Source organism: Physeter macrocephalus, chromosome 18 (assembly GCF_002837175.3).
Source record: "Physeter macrocephalus isolate SW-GA chromosome 18, ASM283717v5, whole genome shotgun sequence".
Classification (NCBI taxonomy): domain Eukaryota; kingdom Metazoa; phylum Chordata; class Mammalia; order Artiodactyla; family Physeteridae; genus Physeter; species Physeter macrocephalus.
In genome coordinates this window covers 42033578-42053962 of record NC_041231.1, presented here as the reverse complement: position 1 = coordinate 42053962, position 20385 = coordinate 42033578, and the positions used below count along the sequence as shown (strand labels likewise).

Genomic DNA, 20385 nt, shown 5'->3' with positions numbered 1-20385 from the left:
ACAAGAGAAGCCACCGCAATGAGAAGCCCGCACACCGCAATGAAGAGTAGCCCCCACTCTGCCGCAACTAGAGAAAACCTGCATACAGCAACAAAGACCCAACACAGCCAAAAAATAAATAAATAAAAATAAAAATAGAAACAGTAAACTGGTTTTTAAAATAAATAAATAAATAAAATAAAATAGATAACCAACAAGGACCTACTGTACAGCACAGGGAACTCTACTCACTGTTATGTGGCAGCCTGGATGGAAGGGGAGTCTAGGGGAGAATGGATACATGTATATGTATGGCTGAGTCCCTTTGCTGTGCACCTGAAACTATCACAACATTGTCAGTCAGCTATGCTCCAATATAAAATTAAATTTTTTATTTATTTTTTTTTTTGCGGTACGCGGGCCTCTCACTGTTGTGGCCTCTCCCATTGTGGAGCACAGGCTCCGGATGCGCAGGCTCAGTGGCCATGGCTCACGGGCCCAGCCGTTCCGCGGCATGTGGGATCCTCCCAGACTGGGGCACAAACCTGCGTCCCCTGCATCGGCAGGCGGACTCTCAACCACTGCACCACCAGGGAAGCCCTAAAAATTTTTTTAAAAAAGAAAATGATATATATAAAATGTGTGCACACACACACACACATATATATATATATTGGAATATTATTCAGTCATGAAAAAGAGTGAAATCCTTCCATTTGCAACAACATGGATGGACCTGGAGGACATTATGCCACATGAAATAAGTAAGACATAGAAGGACAAATACTGCATGATCCCACCTTTATGAGGAATCTAAAACAGTCGAACTCACAGAGAGTAGAATAATGATTACCAGGGCTGGGAGGAGAGGGAAATGGAGAGTGTCTGAGTAAATTCTGGAGGTCTACTGTAAATATAGAGCCTATGTTAATTAAACAATATGGTATTGTATACTTAAAATTTGCTAAGAAGGTAGGTCTTATGTTAAGGGCCCTTACCACAAAAGAAAAAATTATTTAACTTAATAAATAAATAAAGGGATGGAAGGAATCTTTTGGATCTGATGAATACCTTCATGGCCTTGATTCTGGTGATCTTATGGGAGTATACTTATCTCCAAACTCATCAAGTTGTATATGTTAAATATGTACAGCTTTTTGTATGTCAATCATGCCTCAATATAGTGGTTTTTAAAAGAACTATAAGAGAATACTAGGAACGACTGTACTCTAATGAAATGGATAACATAGATGAAATGGACAAATTCTTAGAAACACACAATTATGAAACTTGACCCAAGAAGAAACAGGAAGTCTGAATAGACCTATAACAAAGAGACTGAATCACTAATCAAAAACTTCCCAACCAAAAAAGTTTAGGATCAGGTGGCATTGCTACTGAATTCTAAATGAATATTTAAAGAAGAATTAATATCAATCCTTTTCAAACTCTTCCAGAAAATAGGAGAGAACACTTCTTAGTCATTCTATGAGGCCACTGTCATAGCAAAGCCAGAGAGGGACATTACAGGAAAAGAAAACTGCATATCAATATCCCTTATGAATATAGATGTAAAAATCCTCAACAAAATATTAATAAAGGAGATCCTACAGCATGTTAAAATGATTGCACACCATGACCAAGTGGGATTTTTCCCCAGGATTTAAGGTTTAACATACAAAACCATCCAAAGTAATACAACACATTAAGAGAACAAAGGGGGGAAATTCACATGATCCTCTCAACTGATGCAGTGAAAGATTTTGACAAAATCCAACATCCTTTCAGGAGAAAAACACTCAGAAAACAAACAAACAGAAATGGAAGATCCTCAACATGACAAAGAGCATTTATGAAAAAAAACCCAGCTGACATCAAACTCAAAGGTGAAAGACTGAGGGTGTTCCCCCCCAACAAGATTAGGAACAAGACAAGAATGCCCACTTCATTGTTTTTCAACACCGTATTGAAATTCTAACCAGCAATTAGGTAAGAAAAAAGAAATTAAATGCATCCAAATTGGAAAGGAAAGAGTAAAGTTATCTCTGTTCACAGATGACATGATCCTACAGATAGAACATCCCAAATAGGGAATTCACTGGTGGTCCAGTGGTTAGAACTCCACACTTCCACTGAAGGGGGCATGGGTTCAATCCCTGGTCAGGGAACTAAGATCTGGCATGTCATGTGGCGTGGCCAGGCCAAAAAAAAGAACATCCCAAATAATTCTTTAACTATTAGAGCTAATAAATGAATTCAGCAAAGTTGTAGATACCAAATCAACACACAAAAACCAGCTGTGGGGCTTCCCTGGTGGCGCAGTGGTTGACAGTCCGCCTGCCGATGCAGGGGACACGGGTTCGTGCCCCGGTCCAGGAAGATCCCACATGCCACAGAGTGGCTAGGCCCGTGAGCCATGGCCGCTGAGCCTGCACGTCTGGAGCCTGTGCTCTGCAACGGGAGAGGCCACAACAGTCAGACACCCGCGTAACGCAAAAAAAAAAACAACAAAAAACCAGCTGTGTTACTGTACATCAGCAATGAACAATCTGAAAAGGAAATTAAGAAAACAATTCCACAATTCACGATACTATCAAAAAGAATTATACATCTAGGAATAAATTTACTCAAGGAGGTGAAAGACTTGTACATGGAAACTACAAAACATTGCTGAAAGAAATTATAGAAGACCCAAACAAATGGGAAAACATCTCGTGTTCATGGATTTGAGGACTTAATCATTTTTGTTAAGATGGCAATACAGTTGGCCCTCCCTATCCACAGATTCCACATCCATGGATACATCCATGGATACACTACATATCCACTATACTTTGCCATCTTATATAAGGGACTTGAGCATCTGTGGATTTTGGTATACAAGGGAGGTCCTGGAACCAATCACCCACAGATACCAAGGGACAACTGTACTCCACAAAGTGATCTACACATCCAATGCAATTCCTATCAAAATTCCAATGATCTTATTTACGGAAATGAAAAAGCAGATCTTTAAATTATTATGGAATTGCAATGAATCTTGAATAACCAAAACAATCTTTAAAAAAATAAGAACAAATTTGGAAGGCTCACATTTTCTGGTTTCAAAATTTACTACAAAACTACAGTAATAAAAACAGTGTGGTACTACCATGCACAAAAATAAACTCAAAATGGCTTAAAGACTTAAACATAAGACATGACACCATAAAACTCCTAGAAGAGAGCACAGGCAAAACATTCTCTGACATAAATAGTACCAACGTTTTCTTAGGTCAGTCTCCCAAGGCAATAGAAATAAAAACAAAAATAAACAAATGGGACCTAACCAAACGTACAAGCTTTTGCACAGCAAAGGAAACCATAATAAAAAACCTAAAAGACAATCTATGGAATGGGAGAAAATACTTGCAAATGATGTGACAGACAAGGGCTTAATCTCCAAAATATACAAACAGCTCATACAACTCAACAACAAAAATAAACAACCCAATCGAAAAATGGGCAGAAGACCTTAAGACATTTCTCCAAAGAAGACATACAGATGACCAGTAGGCACATGAAAAGATGCTCAACATCACTAATTATTAGAGAGATGCAAATCAAAACTACAATGAGGTACCACCTCACACCAGTCCGAATGGCCATCATTAAAAAGTCTACAGGACTTACCTGGTGGTGCAGTGGTTAAGAATCCACCTGCCAATGCAGGGGACACAGGTTCGAGCCCTGGTCCGGAAAGATCCCACATGCCACAGAGAAATTAAGCCCGTGCGCCACAGCTACTGAGCCCAGGTGCTACAACCACTGAGCCCACATGATGCAACTACTGAAGCCCGTGCGCCTAAGCCTGTGCTCTGCAACAAGAGAAGCCACCGCAGTGAGAAGCCTGTGCACCACAACAAAGAGTAGCCTCTGCTCGCTGCATCTAGAGAAAGCCCGCGCACAGCAACGAAGACCCAACGCAGACAAAAATAAATAAATAAATAAATTTTTTCTTTTCTCTTTTAAGTCTGCAAATAATAAATGCTGGAGAGGGTGTGGAGAAAAGGGAACCCTCCTACACTGTTGGTGGGAATGTAAGTTGCCGCAGCCACTAAGGAAAACAGTGTGGAGGCTCCTCAGAAAACTAAAAACAGAATTACCATATGATCCAGAAATCCCACTCCTGGGCATATACCCGGACAAAACTATAATTCAAAAAGATAATGCATAAAATAGATAACTAATAAGAACCTCCTGTATAAAAATAAAATAAAATAAAATTCAAAAAAAAAAAAACCAAAATGATAACATGCACTCCTATGTTCACAGCAGTACTATTCACAATAGCCAAGCCATGGAAACAACCTAAATGTCCACTGACAGATGAATGGTTAAAGAAGATGTGATACATAAATACAACGGAATACTACTCAGCCATAAAAAAGAACGAAATAATGCCATTTGCAGCAACATGGATGCAACTAGAGATTATCATACTAAATGAAGTCAGACAGAGAAAGACAAATACCATATGATATCACTTATATGTGGGATCTTGACTATGGCACAAATGATCCTCTCTACAAAACAGAAACAGACTCACAGACATAGAGAACAGACTTGTGGTTGCCAAGGGGGAGGGGAGTGGGGGAGGGAAGGACTGGGAGTGTGGGATTAGCAGATGTAAACTATTATATACAGGATGGATAAACAACAAGGTCCTATAGTATAGCACAGGGAACTATAGTCAATATCCTGTGATAAAACATAATGGAAAATAAAATTTAAAAAGAATTAAGAAAAGAATGTCTATATGTGTATAACTGAGTCACTTTGCTGTACAGCAGAGATTGGCACAACATTGTAAATCAACTATACTTCAATTGAAAAAAAAAGAAAACACTGTGGTACTGGCATAAGGATAGACAGATAGACATAGTGCTGGGACACCTGGATATCCATATGCAAAAAAATGAAGTTGGACTCCTACCAGCATATATAAAAATTAAAATGGATCAATGACCTAAATATAAAAGCTGAAACCATAAAATTCTTATAAGAAGACAAAGGGATAAATATTTATGAGCTTGGATTTGGCAAAATGGATTCTTAGACATGACAACAAAAGCATGAGCAACAAAAGAAAAAATAGATAAATCACTTCATTAAAATTAAAAACTGTTGTGCATCAAAGGATATTATCAACAAAGCAAAAAGACTGGGACTACCCTGGCAGTCCAGTGGTTAAGACTTCACGCTTCCACTGCAGGGGGTGTGGGCTCGATCCTTGGTCGGGGAACTAAGATCCTGCATGCAGCACAGCACAGCCAAAAATAAAGAAAGCAAAAAAGACAACCTACAAAATAGGGGAAAATACTTGCAAATCATATATCTGAGAAGGGTCTAGTATCCAGAATATATAAAGGACTCTTGTAACTCAACAACAAAGATGCAAACAAGCCAATTTTAAAATGGGTAAAGGACTTGAATAGACATTTCTCCAAAGAAGTTATGCAAATGGCCAACAAACACATGAAAAGATGCTCAATACCATTAGTCATTACAGAAATGCAATGCAAATCAAAACTACAATAAGGGACTTCCCTGGTGGTCCAGTGGTTAAGACTGTGCTTCCACTGCAGGGGTGGCACAGGTTCGAGCCCTGGTTGGGGAACTAAGATCCTGCATGCCGCACGGTGCAGCCAGAAATTTAAAAAACAAACAAACAATGAGATACCACTTCACACCCATTAGGATGACTAAACAAAACAAAACAAATATTGGAGAGGATGTGAAAAAATTGGAACTCTCATATGTTGCTGGTGGGAACGTAAAAATGGTTCAGCTGTGGTTCCTCAAAATGTTAAACATAGAATTCCATATGATCCAGCATTTCCAATCCTAGGCACAAACCCCACAAGAATTGAGAACAGGTACTCAAATAAATATCTGTACATGAATGTTTATACCAGCACTATTTGCAATAAACAAAAGGTGGAAACAACTCAAATGTTCATCAGTGGATGGATAAGCAAATGTGGTATATACATACAATGGAATATCATTCAGCCATGAAAAGGAATGAAGTACTAGTAAAACATGGATGAACATAAAAAACATTATGCTAAGTGAAAGAAGCCAAACACACAAAGTCACATATTGCATGATTCCATTTATATGCAATATCCGGGATAGGTAAATCAACAGAGGTAGAAAGCAGACTGACTGATGGTTTTGCCAGGGGCGGGAGGAGGGAGGAATGGGAGTAACTGCTTAACGGTACAGGGTTTTTTTTGAGGTGATGAAAATGTTTTGGAACTAGATAGAGGTGTTGGTTGTGCAACACTGTGAATTTACTAAATGCCACTGAATTAATTGTTCACTTTAAAATTAGTTACTTTAGGAACGTGCCTGGTGGTCCAGTGGGTAAGACTCCACCCTCCCAATGCAGGGGGCCAATGCAGGAGGCCCGGGTTCGATCCCTGGTAGGGGAACTAGATCCCACATGCATGCCACTACTAAGAGTCCGCATGCCACAACTAAGAAGCCTGCATGCTGCAACTATGAACCCACATGCTGCAATGAAGATCCTGCATGTTGCAACTAAGACCCGGAGCAGCCAAATTAAATAAATAAAATAAATTTTAAAAATCAGTTTATGTTATGTTAATTTTACTTCATTAAAAAAAGTACAGACAAAAAATAGGGGAAATTTTCACAAACCTCGAGCAAGCAAAGAATTTCCAGACAGGACATAAAAGCACTAACCATTAAAAAAAACGGGTAAATTGTACTTCAGCCAAATTTAAGTCATTAACAGAGCAAGATAATTAAAAGCAAAGTTACAGAGTAGGAAGAAGATTCACAATACATTTATCTGATAAAGGACTCATCCTGAATATATAAAGAACTCCTACAAATCAATATTAGAAGATAAATAACCCAATAAAAAATGGGCAAAAGACTTGAACAAATACTTCAAAAAAGAAGATCTACAAATAGCCGAAAAGTACATAAGGAGATTTTTAATATAATTAATCACCAGAGAAATACAAATTAAAACCACAGTGAGATACCACTACACACAGACAGGTGACAAAGAGGTGGAGTAATTGGAATTCTCATACACTGCTGTAAAATGACACAATTGAGAAATTGTGTCATTTTATTTGAGAAAACCATTTGGAATTTCTAATAAAGATTTTAAAAAAACATTGACCCTATGACTCAGCTGTTCCACTCTTAGGCATTTACTAGAGAGAAGTGAAAACCTGTGTCTACAAAAAGACTTGACCAGAAGTAGTGTTCATAGTGTGTATGTGAGTGTGTGTGTGTATGTGTGTATATATATATATGTATGTATATGCATATATGTATGTGCATATATAAATGTATATATATGCAAAGCTTTAAAAATTGAACACAATCCAAAATATACATCAACAGCAGAATGGATAACCAAATTATGATATATTTGTACAGTGGAATACTACTCAGCAATAAAAAGGAACAAAGACCTGATTCTCACAACAACATGAACATGATGGTAAACAGATTGAGAGAAAATTCAGACACAAAAGTATATATGGTATGATTCCATTCATATAAAGTTCCGTAACAGGAAAAAACTAGTCTACGATGATCAAAATCAGAACACTGGTTGTCTCTGGGAGGAGGTGGTAGTTACTGGAAAGGGGCCAGAGGGAACTTTCAGGAGTAATGAGAAATCTAGATTTGAGTGATGTTTACATGGATGTACACATTTGTCAAAATTCACAGACTTATACCCTTAAAAATCTATGCATTTTTATATATGTAAAATACTTCTCAATATTTGTTTTAAAATCAGACAGGCATCAGACTTTTCTACAGCCAACACGCAAAACCAGAAGAAATGTCTACCAAGTTCTGAAGGAAAGAGTGTGGACCATGAGGAAGGTGGTCAAAAGGTAAAAACTTCCAGTTACAAGATAAATAAGTACTAGGGATGTAATGTACAACATGATGACTATACTTGACATTGCTGTATGATATATATGAAAGTTGTTAAGAGAGCAGATCCAAAGAGTTGTCATCACAAGGAAAAATTTTTTTTCTTTTTTTTTAATTTTTCTTTTTATTATAGCTATATGAGATGATGGATGTTAACTAAACTTATCGTGGTAATCATTTCACAATATATGTAAGTTAAACCATTATGCTGTACACCTAAACTTATATAGTGATGTATGTCAATTATATCTCAATAAAACTGGAGAAAAATGGACATAATTTTTTTTTTTTTTTTAGAGGAGGCTGTTGGTTCACAAATTGGCTCTGTACACTGACAGCAAGGACCGAAGCAAGAGGCAGATCACTCCAGATTAGTATGTGGCAGGTTTAATAAGCAAGGGAACTTACTTGCAAGGCTTGTCTTGGGCAGCTGCAGACAAGCAGATCTCTGCACCCACCCACCAGAATCTTTAAAATTTATAGAGAGGCCTTAATGGGGATTTCATCATGTATACCATCCAGATGTTCTCAACAACACATTACTCTGTCAAGGTTGCATCCTTGAAATAGCTCCCACTATGGGAATGGCAGACAGAACATACATTTCAAGGACAGAGAGGGGGTGAAGAGCCTCTGATTGCCTCTCTGGATGACCTCCTCCAACAGAGCCTAAGGAGACTCAAGAACTAAATATAATGTGGTATCCTGGATGAGATCCTGGAACAGGAAAAGGATATTAGGTAAAAACTAGGAAATCTGACCCCAAAGTATTAAAACCAGTCAACCTTTTATTCAAATAAAAAGTCAGGAGGCAAACATCCCCATCACTAATCTGAGTTATGGTTATAAAGTATGCTCACTTTGTGAAAAAATCTGAGGTTTACCTCTATCAATTGTGTGCATTTTTCAATACAAATTTATTTCACATCTGTATAATGGGTATACTAATAAAATGTACTTAATATAGCTACTAGATAAAATGAAATAACCTATGCACAATATGTATAATAACATATATATATACAATAATAGATTCTTGAACACAGTAAATGCTCAATAAATGTTGTATATTGTTTTAAGTAAAAGAATAAGAATATACATGATTTACATTTAAAAAATTCTGGGAACTTCCCTGGTGGCACAGTGGTTAAGAATCCGCCTGCCAATGCAGGGGACATGGGTTCAAGCCCTGGTCCGGGAAGATCCCACATGCTGCAGAGCAATTAAGCCCATGTGCCACAGCTATGGAGCCTGTGCTCTACAGCCCACGAGCCACAACTACTGAGCCCACGTGCCACAACTACAGAAGCCTGTGCACCTAGAGCCTGTGCTCCGCAATGAAGAGTAGCCCCCACTTGCTGCAACTAGAGAAAGCCTGCACAGCCAAATTAAATAAATAAATTTATAAAAAAAAAATTCTGGAAGGGGAGGGAGGAAAAGAATGGGGGTATATATGAAAAAATACTAGGCAGAAGTTGATAATTCTAAAAGGATGGGTTCATAGAGATATTCTACTTTTTTATATATACATTTTTTTAATAATAAAAAGGGAGAAGTATCACTGGAAGCAAGGGGATCTTTTTATTAAGAAGAAATTGTATTAAAATTGAGCAAAATAAACTAATAAAACCTAATCTTTGAAATCTTTCATGGGGGGAGTGGCCAGTGGACGGTGGAGTAAGAAGACCCTGAGCTCATGGGCATACGAAAATTATAACTCTACAGAGCAACTACTGATGAGGAAAACCAGAAGACTAGCAGAAAAGACCTACAACTAAGGATATAAAGAAGGAACCACAAGGAGATGGGTAGGAGGGACAAAGATGTGGTAGAGTCAAGACCCATACCCCCAGATGGGAGAGCCACAAATGGAAGGACAATTATAATCACAGAGGTTCTGCCCAAGGAGTGAGTGATCTGAACCCCTCTTTGGGCTCCCCAGCCCAGGAGTCTATTACATTTCTATACACTTAGAACAAATTATCCAAAAAAGAAATTAAGAAAACAATCCCATTTACAATCGAATCAAAAAGAATAAAATACCTAGGAATAAATCTAACTAAGGAGGTGAAAGATCTGTACTCAGAAAACCATAAGAGGCTGATGAAAGAAACTGAAGACGATACAAACATATGGAAAGATATATTATGTTCATGGATTGGAAGAATTAACACTGATAAAATGACCATACTATCCAAAGCAATCTACAGATTCAATGCAATCTCTATCAATACACCAATGGCATTCTTCACAGAACGAGAACAAATAATTCTAAAATTTGTATGGAAACATGAAAGTCCCCAAATAGCCAAAAAAATTTTGAGAATGAAGAACAAAGCTGGAGGTATCACACTCCCTGATTTCAAAGCTATGGTCATCAAAACATGGTATTGGTGCAAAAACAGACACATAGATCAATGGAACAGAATAGAAAGCCCAGAAATGAACCCACATGTACATGGGTTAATTATATGAACAATTATATGGACAATTAATCTATGACAAGGGAGGCAAGAATATACAATGGGAAAGGGTCTTCCCTGGTGGTCCAGTGGTAAAGAACTCGCCTTACAATGCAGGGGATGCAGGTTCGATCCTTGGTAAGGGAACTAAGATCCCACATGCCAGGGAGCAACTAAGCCCGCATGCCACAACTACTGAACTTGCATGCCTCAACTAGAGCCCACGTGCCACAAACTACAGAGCCCACGTGCTCTGGAACCTGCGTGCCACAAACTGCAGAGCCCATGCGCTCTGGCTTGCATGCCACAACTAAAGAAGAGAAAACCTGCATGCCACAACTAGAGAGAAGCCCGTGCACCACAATGAAGATACCACATGACTCAACAAAGATCCTGCATGCCGCAACTAAGACCTGATGCAGCCAAAATAAATAAATAAATAAATCTTTTAAAAAATGGATTAAAGACCCAATATAGTATTGTATGTCAACTATACTTCAATAAAAAATAAAAATAAATATAAATGGATTAAAAACTTAAATTAAGACCTGAAACCATGAAACTTCTAGAAGAAAACACAGGTTGTAAGCTCTTTGACATTGGTCTTAATAATAATTTTTTTGGATGTGTCCCCTCAGTCAAGGGAAACAAAAGCAAAAATAAACAAATGGGACTCATCAAACTAAAAAGCTTTTGCACAGCAAAGGAAACTATTAACAAAACAAAAAGGCCACTTACTGAATGGCAAAAAATAACTGCAAATGATATATCTGATAAGGGGTTAATATCCAAAATATACAAAGAACTCATACAATTCAACAACAAAAAAACCCAAACCCAATTAAAAAACAGGCAGAGGATTTGAATAAACATTTTTTCAAAAAAGACATACAGATGGCCAACAGGCACTTGAAGATGCTCAACACCATCTATATATATACACACACACATATATATAAATATTACTCAGCCATAAAAAAGAATGAAATCTTGCCATTTGCAACAACATGGACAGACCTAGCAGGTGTTATGCTAAGTGAAATAAGTTAGACAGAGAAAGACAAATGCTGTATGATTTCACTTATATGTGAAATCTAAAAAACAAATGAACAAACATAACAAAACAGAAACAGAGTTATAGATACAGAGAACAAACAGGTAGTTGCCAGAGGGAAGGGGCTGGGGAAGGAAAGAAATAGGTGAGGGAGATTAAAAGCTACAAACTTCCAGCTGCAAATAAGTCACCTGTATGAAAAGTACAGTGTGGGGAATATGGTCAATAACTATGTAATATCTTTGTATGGTGACTAACTAGACTTCTCATGATGATCATTTTGAGATGTATAGAAATACCAAATCACTATGTTGTATACCAGGAACTAACATAGCGTTGTAGGTCAATTATACTTCAAAAACAAACAAATTCAGAGAAAAGAGATCAGATTTGTGGTGACCAGAGGTGGGAGGTAAGGGGGAGAGGAAACTGGATGAAGTAAGTCAAAAGGTACAAACTTCCAGTTATAAGGTAAATAAGTACTAGGGATGTAAAGTTCAGCATGATAAATACAATTAATACTGCTGTATGTTATATATGAAAGTTGTTAAGAGTAAATCCTAAGAGTTCCCATCACAAGAAAAAATTTTTTTCTATTTCTTTAATTTTGTATCTATATGAGATGATGCATGTTCACTAAACTTACTGTGATAACCATTTCATGATGCAGGTAAGTCAAATCATTATGCTGTACATCTTAAACTTACACAGGGCTGTATATCACTTATATCTCAATAAAACTGGAAGAAAAAAACTTAATCTTTGTAATAACAAACATGGAAAGAGGGGGAAACTGCATTGTCAAATATATAAAAGAACTCAGAATATGGGGACCATGAGCCTTTCATGGAAAATAAAAACTAGTTAATAAAATTCCAACAATTAACAAGTAAATCAAGGGACTTCCATGGTGGCACAGTGGTTAAGAATCTGCCTGCCAATGCAGGGGACACAGATTCCAGCCCTGGTCTAGGAAGATCCCACATGCCACAGAGCAAGGAAGCCCGTGCGCCACAACTACTGAGCCTGCGATCCACAGTTACTGAGCCCACGTGCCACAACTACTGAAGCCCGCGCTCCTAGAGCCCGTGTTCCACAACAAGAGAAGCCACCGCAATGTAAAGCCCACGCACCACAACAGAGTAGCTCCTGCTCGCCACAACTAGAGAAAGCCCGCATGCAGCAATGAAGACCCAACGCAGACAAAAATAAATAAATAAAGATCCTGCATGCTGCAACTAAGACCCGGTGCAGCCAAAATAAATAAATAAATAATAAAATAAATGTAAAAAAAGAAAACTTTCATCTAAAAAAAAAAAAAGTAAACCAAAACTTTAAACTCAGGAATGAAAAAGCTGACTTAAAAGGACTGGTGGTGTCTTGTAAATTAATGTTACAGAACAGAATTTAAACATGATTAAATTGATGAAATTGGACAGTGTAAAACTATTAATCAATGCTCTAATTACCATTTTAATGCAGTGTAAAAATACTAATTAATTAATGAGAAACGTTCTCAATTTCTCAACAAGGAATTAATCAATCAATATGGTCTACAATGAAAATATGGTTAATTAAAAAAAGCATAATGCTGCAAGACCACCAGGGTGAGTTTCACATTTTGTGAATCAAACTTACAAGACACAAGAGGCTGTCCCAGCACCAAAGTTATTTCACTTGGAGAAAGGATCCAGAACAGGGAGCCGCCCAGTGTCCCAGGGCCTGTGAGACCCAGACACAGTCTGTCAAGCCACCATCCCTGAGGAATGGGAACCGACATGAGTGCGGACCACATCACCACAGAGAAGCTGCGGCGCCTGGGCTCCCTCCCCTGAAATACCTCACTAGCCTCCTAGCACCTGTGGGTGTCTGCCTCGAACCCATCCGTGCATTGGCAGTGCATCAATGACGGGTTAGTCAGCAACCCCCAGACCAGGTGCAGTGTGCTTCAGGAAGAACTAGCATCAGTTCACCCTCCTCCTGTTCATGTTGTAAGAAGGTTGACCACAGGTCAAACTCTCTCTCCTCCCACTCCCTGAGACTAAAGGAATTTTTACCTCTAAATGTCACTGTCTCTTTTCTTAAACGTACAGGGATCTTTCAGGGGGAAAAAATATCTTTAGTGGTGAAGAAATGTATGTGAAGTTCTAAGTTTCTTCAGTTTCACTTCATATTCATTTTCTTCAATTAGAATCAAGTAAAATTAAATCTTAACTAAAAAAATAAACATATGGTATGATCCCATTTTTATGAAAGTACTTCTATCTCCCATTCTTTCTGTAAAAACGCATAGAAATATGTCTAGTATGCTATACCAGAAATGTCAATGATGGTTATATTTGAATGATGAAACTTGAGGTTATTTATTTATTTATTTTTGGCTGCACTGTCTCTTCGTTGCTGCGCGCAGGCTCTCTAGTTGTGGTGAGTGAGGCCTACTCTTCATTGAGGTGCGCGGGCTTCTCACTGCGGTGGCTTCTCTTGTTGCAGAGCACAGGCTAGGCTTTCTCTAGTTGTGGTGAGTGAGGCCTACTCTTCATTGTGGTGCGCGGGCTTCTCACTGCGGTGGCTTCTCTTGTTGCAGAGCACAGGCTCTAGGCATGGGGGCTTCAGTAGTTATGGCACGCAGGCTCAGTAGTTGTGGTGCATGGCACGGGCTTAGTTGCTCCGGAGCATGTGGGATCTTCCAGGACCAGGGATAGAACCAGTATCCCCTGCATTGGCAGGCAGATTCTTAACCACTGCACCACCAGGGAAGTCCAAGAGGTAATTTATTTTCTTTTTGTACTTTTCTGCTTAAACTGTTCATGGGGAGCATGTACTGTTTTCACAGAAAGAATAAAGCGATTTTTCTTAAAAACAAACAAACCTGATATCTTGGCAAGAGTCCTCAGGTATAAAACTTCCCTGTTTCACTCTCTTCCTCTTGCTATTCCCTCCTCCCCCACCCCAAGTCTCCTCCATTTCCCTCCTCCCTCCCTTTTCACTTCCCTTTAACCCCCCACCTCTCTCCTTCCCTTGCTTTCCCCAGTTTTAGCCCCTCTTCCCAAGACTGCGAAAACTGCATCTTTCGTGCTGATGCCCCGCGGGTCCACAGGGGTGGCAATGGTAGGCTCCTTCCCTTTTTATGCAGGAGGCTGGGGTGGGCACATTTCTTCAGACCCTCAGCGACCCCTCAACCTCTCAGGACCCCCCACACCAGGAGAGGTGGTGAGAGCAGCCACAGTGGGGCGGAAGGAACGGAGAGAGCGCGCTCTGGCTGAATAGAGCTCTGGGGCAAGGCTCTCCACACGATTCCGCCCTGTGGACGAGCTTGAATCTTCTTCCTGTCTCCGTGTCATCCCCTCAGCTCCATTTTTTGCCCCCAATACCTTTGCTCAATACATCCCAACTTCTTGGGTTGCGATATTCTCTCAAGGGTCTGCCTCTGCAGAGGGCTCACTATCCCCTACGCCGCGCCAGTGAGCAAGTGGCCGGAACCACCTTCGCCCAAGCCAAGGGACACCCTGTTGAGAGGGAGCTCCAGGACCACCCAGACAGGCTGACGGCTACCGGCAGTTTACCACAAGAAATCTCCCTCCAGAGGACGACTGGGTCATGGACCGGACTAGAGAGACGATAGGCCTGCCCACCCACCTCAAGGTAACTTCCACGCAACGTTTTAGGCGCACATTTAAAAGCATAACACCGCCCCCACCTCCACCCCCGGCTTCCCTTACAGATTTAATGGTGCATCTATGCCTCACTATCCTTGTCTCCTCTCTTCGTCCCTACCTCCCGCTTACTTTCGTGCCTTACTGCGCTGGAAATGGGGGGGAAAAAACTCTGCCAGACATTTTCCAACCTCGCCGCTCCCACTTGGAACTTCTCATTACGCAGGGCACGTCAATAAAAGTTTCCAGCCCTTCTCAGAGGCAGCTACAGACCGGAACGACAGGAGCTTTGCCCTCAGGGGTTTGCCTTATCCACCACTTAATTAACAGTCATCAGCTACAACCGTGTGGAAATATAAAATGTAGCCTTACTTAAACAGATTACAAGAGACTTCGTGCTGTGGTCTTGCCGCGGTGCCTTCGCGAGTTCCCTCGTGCCACAGGCGGTCTGCGTGTTGGGAGGGGCGCCGTCCCGCGCCCCTCGGTCAGAGCCCACGGTGGTGAGACCGCGCCCAGGCCGCCATCATTAGCGGCGCACCGCCTCAGTGGGCTGCCTCTTGGCGGGAGGCGGGGGCGGGGGCGGGGGCGGGGGCGGGGGTCCGGCCCCACCCCGGGGGTCCGGCCCCACCCCCACCCCCACCCCCGCCTCGCCCTAAAGGCAAGGGAGCTCGGGCTGGGCTGCGTTGCCCTTGGGGCCACGCCCCCGGCGTACGTGCTCCAGAGGTAACCCGCGTCTGCTGGTGCCCTTGGCTCACCAGAGTTGCGGGATTGGGAGGCTCCGGGACGCTCCGTCTGCTTAAGTGCAGACAGGGTGCCTCCGCCTGGCGCCGCCATATCCCCTCCCTTCCCCGCCCGCCGCCCGCTGGAGCGAGCCCGTGGCGGGGAGGGGAGGGCTGGCTGGCGATGGGGGCGCCGCCCACAATAAGGAAGGGAAAAGAGAAGCTTTTTCACAAACCACCTCCCTTAATAGCCAAAGCCTGTTTTCAGAAACTTTTCACGCTTTTCGAGAAAGGATGGTTCCCTGACCAAATACGTCCTAGAACTATGAGGATGTCCGTTCCAGGGGAGCAAACCCTGGAACACAGGAATTAATCATTGGCCATAGAAGCTATAGAGAAGCCTTCAGGAAGGTTGCTCATCCGGGGTACCATGGACGCCAGGTTAGGACACGGCCCCAGGACGCTGGGGCCAGCAGGACCGCCATATGGGGGAGGAGATAACCCCTATTTTGGCTAGGGTCGAGGGGACTAGGTGACCTCTGGAACCAATCCTGTCTTAGGGAGCCCCCACAGGAGCTCCTAACGCTAGTGCTCTTCTGTTACAGGAGTACTCTCTCCCTGAAGGAACAATGGGAAACATCTTCTCCATCCCCAATGCCTCACCCCTTGGGATCATTCTGAGTCACTGGAACAAGTTTTCTCTAGATTTTTTAAATTATTATTACAAATATTGAAGATGATATCGGTATCAGACAACATCAATTGCTTAAATGCAAACGTTATTTTTTTAATTAACATTACTTTCTTTTTTTAATTAATTAATTAGGCTGCCTCTGGTCTTAGTTGCAGCAGGCGGAATCCTTGCTGCGGCATGCATAATCTCTCCCAGCGCGTGGGCTTCTCTCCAGCTGCAGCGCTTTGGCTCCAGAGCTCGTGGGCTCTCTAGTTGGAACACACGGGCTCAGTAGTTGCAGCACTCGGGCCTAGTTGCCCCGCCACACGCAGGATCCCAGTTCCCCAACCAGGTATCAAACCCACATCCCCCACATTGGAAGGTGGACTCTCAACTACTGGACCACCAGGGAAGTCCCTCTATATTCTTTAAAACAAAGAAATCTCATTTTCTTTTGTAAAACAGCCTGACACCAATATAAACTTGAGGACCATCAGGCCTGGTCAGAGAATGGAATCCTCAACTATAATACCGTCCTACAGTTAGACACTTTTGCAGAAGGCAGGGAAGATGGACAGAAGTTCCTTATGTTCAGGCTTTTATGACCCTAAGAGAAAACCCGGAGCTATGCAAGTCCTATGTTAGGGAACCTTGCTGGCTGGGACCCCTTCAGGCTACACAAAAGCCCTCTCTATTGGCATTCCTGGAGGAACCCAAGCCCCCAAGCAGAAGACCCTAGCCCCAACACTTACCATTGTCAGCCCCTCCCCTGCCCTAAAAGCCCTTTTACCCTTCTGTACCAAAAGCACAGCCAGAGCTTCTTTGCCCCCTTCAGGAAGTAGTAGGTGGGCCTCAGGGAATTACGAGAGTCCACCCCCCTTTTTCTTTGACCTCAACCAGCGCCGCACTCCCTTGGGTGGATTCTGGGAGGACTCTAGCTGGTTCACCCAAGAATTCCAGGGACTGACTCTCCCTCTGACTTTACCTAGAAGGACATAAATATTGTTCTTTCCCACTGCTGCACCACTGAGGAGAAGACCTGTATTTGAGCACAGCATCAAACATATACTGATGGATTACACATTGCCCAACCTCATCAATACCCCGTGGGCATGACAGCAGTGCCTCTAATGGATCCCAATTGGGACTATCAGCCAGGCCAGCTTGGTATCACTAGAGGGGGCCACATGAGCTTTTGCCTCATTGAAGGGATGAATAATTAAACCTGTTAACTAAAAGGTTAAAGAGATCACCCAAGGCCAAGATGGAAATCCAGCCCTATTTCAGGCCCAATTGGCAGTTGCCCTCAGAAAGTATACGAATGTAGAGCCAAACACTTTTGAGGGACCCCCTGTATTTGCAACCCACTTCACTAGGCAATCAGCCCCTGACATCCGTCGGAAGCTTCAAAGTTTCCCATGGGGCCCCAAACCCCTCTCAACCTTCTTGTTGATACAGGGCTTTCAGTGTCTTTAATAGAGGAAGAAAGGAAGGAACAGCATGACTTAAGAAATGGCAAGCCAGGGAATTCCCTGGTGGCGCAGTGGTTAAGAATCCACCTGCCAATGCAGGGGACGCAGGTTCAAGTCCTGGTCTGGGAAGATCCCACGTGCCGCGGAGCAACTAAGCCCGTGTGCCACAACTACTGAGCCCGCGGGCTGCAACTACTGAAGCCTGCATGCCTAGAGCCTGTGCTCTGCAACAAAGAGAAGCCATCGCAATGAGAAGCCCACGCACCACAACGAAGAGTAGCCCCCACTCGCCACAACTAGAGAAAGCCCACGTGCAGCAACGAAGACCCAACGCAGCCATGTATAAATAAAAGTAACAATTAAAAAAAAATCCATCTTTAAAAAAAAAAAGAAATGGCAAGCCAGGCTTTTGGCAGTTGTCATGACAAGATCTAATCCACCTCCTGGTCACCCCAAAAGTACTCTCAGAAGACCCCTGCCAGGAAAGGGAGCCTGTTTTACCTGTGGGAGCTCCAAACACTGGAGCAAGGAATGTCCAGGAAACAGGTCCCAACCTCTACCCAAGACGCCATGCCCAATCTATAAGAAGATGGGCCACTGGAGGAGAGAATGACCCCAGCTCTGAAGGGAGTGAGGAAATTCCGCCATGCCAGTCATGGCAGTGGTTGATTGACGGGACCTGTGACCTCCCAAGGCTTCCTAGAAGACAGTCATCACATGGGAGGAACCACGGGTGACCACTGATGTGGCAGGTAAGCTTGTCCAGTTTCTAGTGAACACGGGAGCCACGTACTCTGTCCTGACTTCTCACACTGGGCCCCTTGCCCTTGAAACCTGCTTTATTGTTGGGGTAGAAGGAACCCCGAAGCTAAAACATTTCACCACCCCTCTCACTTGCACCCAAGGAAAGACCCTTATAACTCACAAGTTTCTTTTCATGCCTAAATGCCCCAGTCCATTTACTGGGAAGGGATTTTCTCTCAGCCTTGGGGGCAACTCTTACTCTCCCTGAAAACCAAAAGCAAGGCCTACTTTTGGCTGGATTATGCATTATGGACAGTCCAGCCCCAAATATTCCCCCCAAATTAAAAACAAACAAACAAACCTATAGATCCACAGGTCTCAGATCAGGGAATCCCAGGGAAAACAAAGTTTGTCACTCCTTTAAAAATCATCTTAAAGGGGGCTAATGGCTTCCCTTCCAGGTGTCAATACCCTCCCTTTCCAGTAAACTCCCTGTATCTGTGCTCTTTTGCTTCTCATGAAGTCATGGCTCCTTTAACCACACCCATCCTAATGGTCCTCCTTTTTTTTTTTTTTTAAACATCCCCTCACATCTTTCTAGCAACTTCCAACCGTGAGGTCTGACAGACCCAGTGTCACTTTTTTTAAAAAAATATTTATTTATTTGGTTGCACCAGGTCTTAGTTGTGGCAGGTGGGCTCCTTAGTTGTGGCATGTGAACTCTTAGTTGCGGCATGCGTGTGGGATCTAGTTCCCTGATCGGGATCAAACCCAGGCCCCCTGCGTTGGGAGCACAGAGTCTTATCCACTGCGCCACCAGGGAAGTCCCTTTTTATTCACATAGTCACAGCCTCCAGCTTACAAACATCCACTATCTGACACCATGAATGCCATTGCTAAAGTTACTAACTCTTCTGACTGCTGGATCTGCCCCCACAGCTGTACCTCCCCAGAGGACCTACATCTTTTAGGACTCCCTACCTCCTTGAGGGACTTGATGGGGCAAACAGCAAAATATTTTGGGTTCTCATTTACCACCCAGTGCAGTAAGGAAGGAAGGACTGGGGCAGGAACCAATTGGAGGCCAAACTCTCTGGAACAGACACCCTCCTCCAAATCAGAGGGAAGGGTATTTCAGCTTTTAGACAAAGTTAGCCTCTGTTTTACTGGTATTAGCATCTGGAGACAAGAATTACGATGGCTTAATGAAACATACTACAATCACACTCTAATTTTTAGTAATCACAGTTAGGTGACAGACACCAACCAGACTGCCAATATCTAATATGTGGGGAGCGTCACTATCTGGTGGAAGAACCTAGTGACAGGAATAAATAAAACTAAAACTCACAATAAAAGCATAATAATAGTTAACAATACACAAGAGAAGGCCAGCAAAGGGATTGGACAATATTCTGGACTAATGTTTCATATAATGAATACACTCAGATATACTCCAATTTCTCCCTGTTAGCTGCTATATCGAAACCTGAGGTGCCAAGGGAAAAAATCCCACAACTTCAGAAAACTCCAGCTTCAAATGATGATATGTCAGGGATTTCAAACCATCCCACTTGAAGATGAGGACTATCAACATCCACTGGATAAGCATGCTGCTTCCTTCTACTCCCCACTCTTCCTGTCCGCCACTG

General features: G+C 42.1%; 1 long non-coding RNA gene across 1 annotated transcript in view; it reads right to left on the bottom strand.

Moving 5' to 3' along the window:
* Positions 1 to 15666, bottom strand: part of LOC102986297 (uncharacterized) — a 48228-nt gene extending 32562 nt beyond the window's left edge. The window contains exon 1 of the long non-coding RNA XR_448480.4: positions 15498 to 15666. This is a non-coding gene — a long non-coding RNA (uncharacterized lncRNA). The remainder of the gene's footprint in view (positions 1 to 15497) is intronic.
* Between the last annotated feature and the right edge of the window lie 4719 nt (positions 15667 to 20385).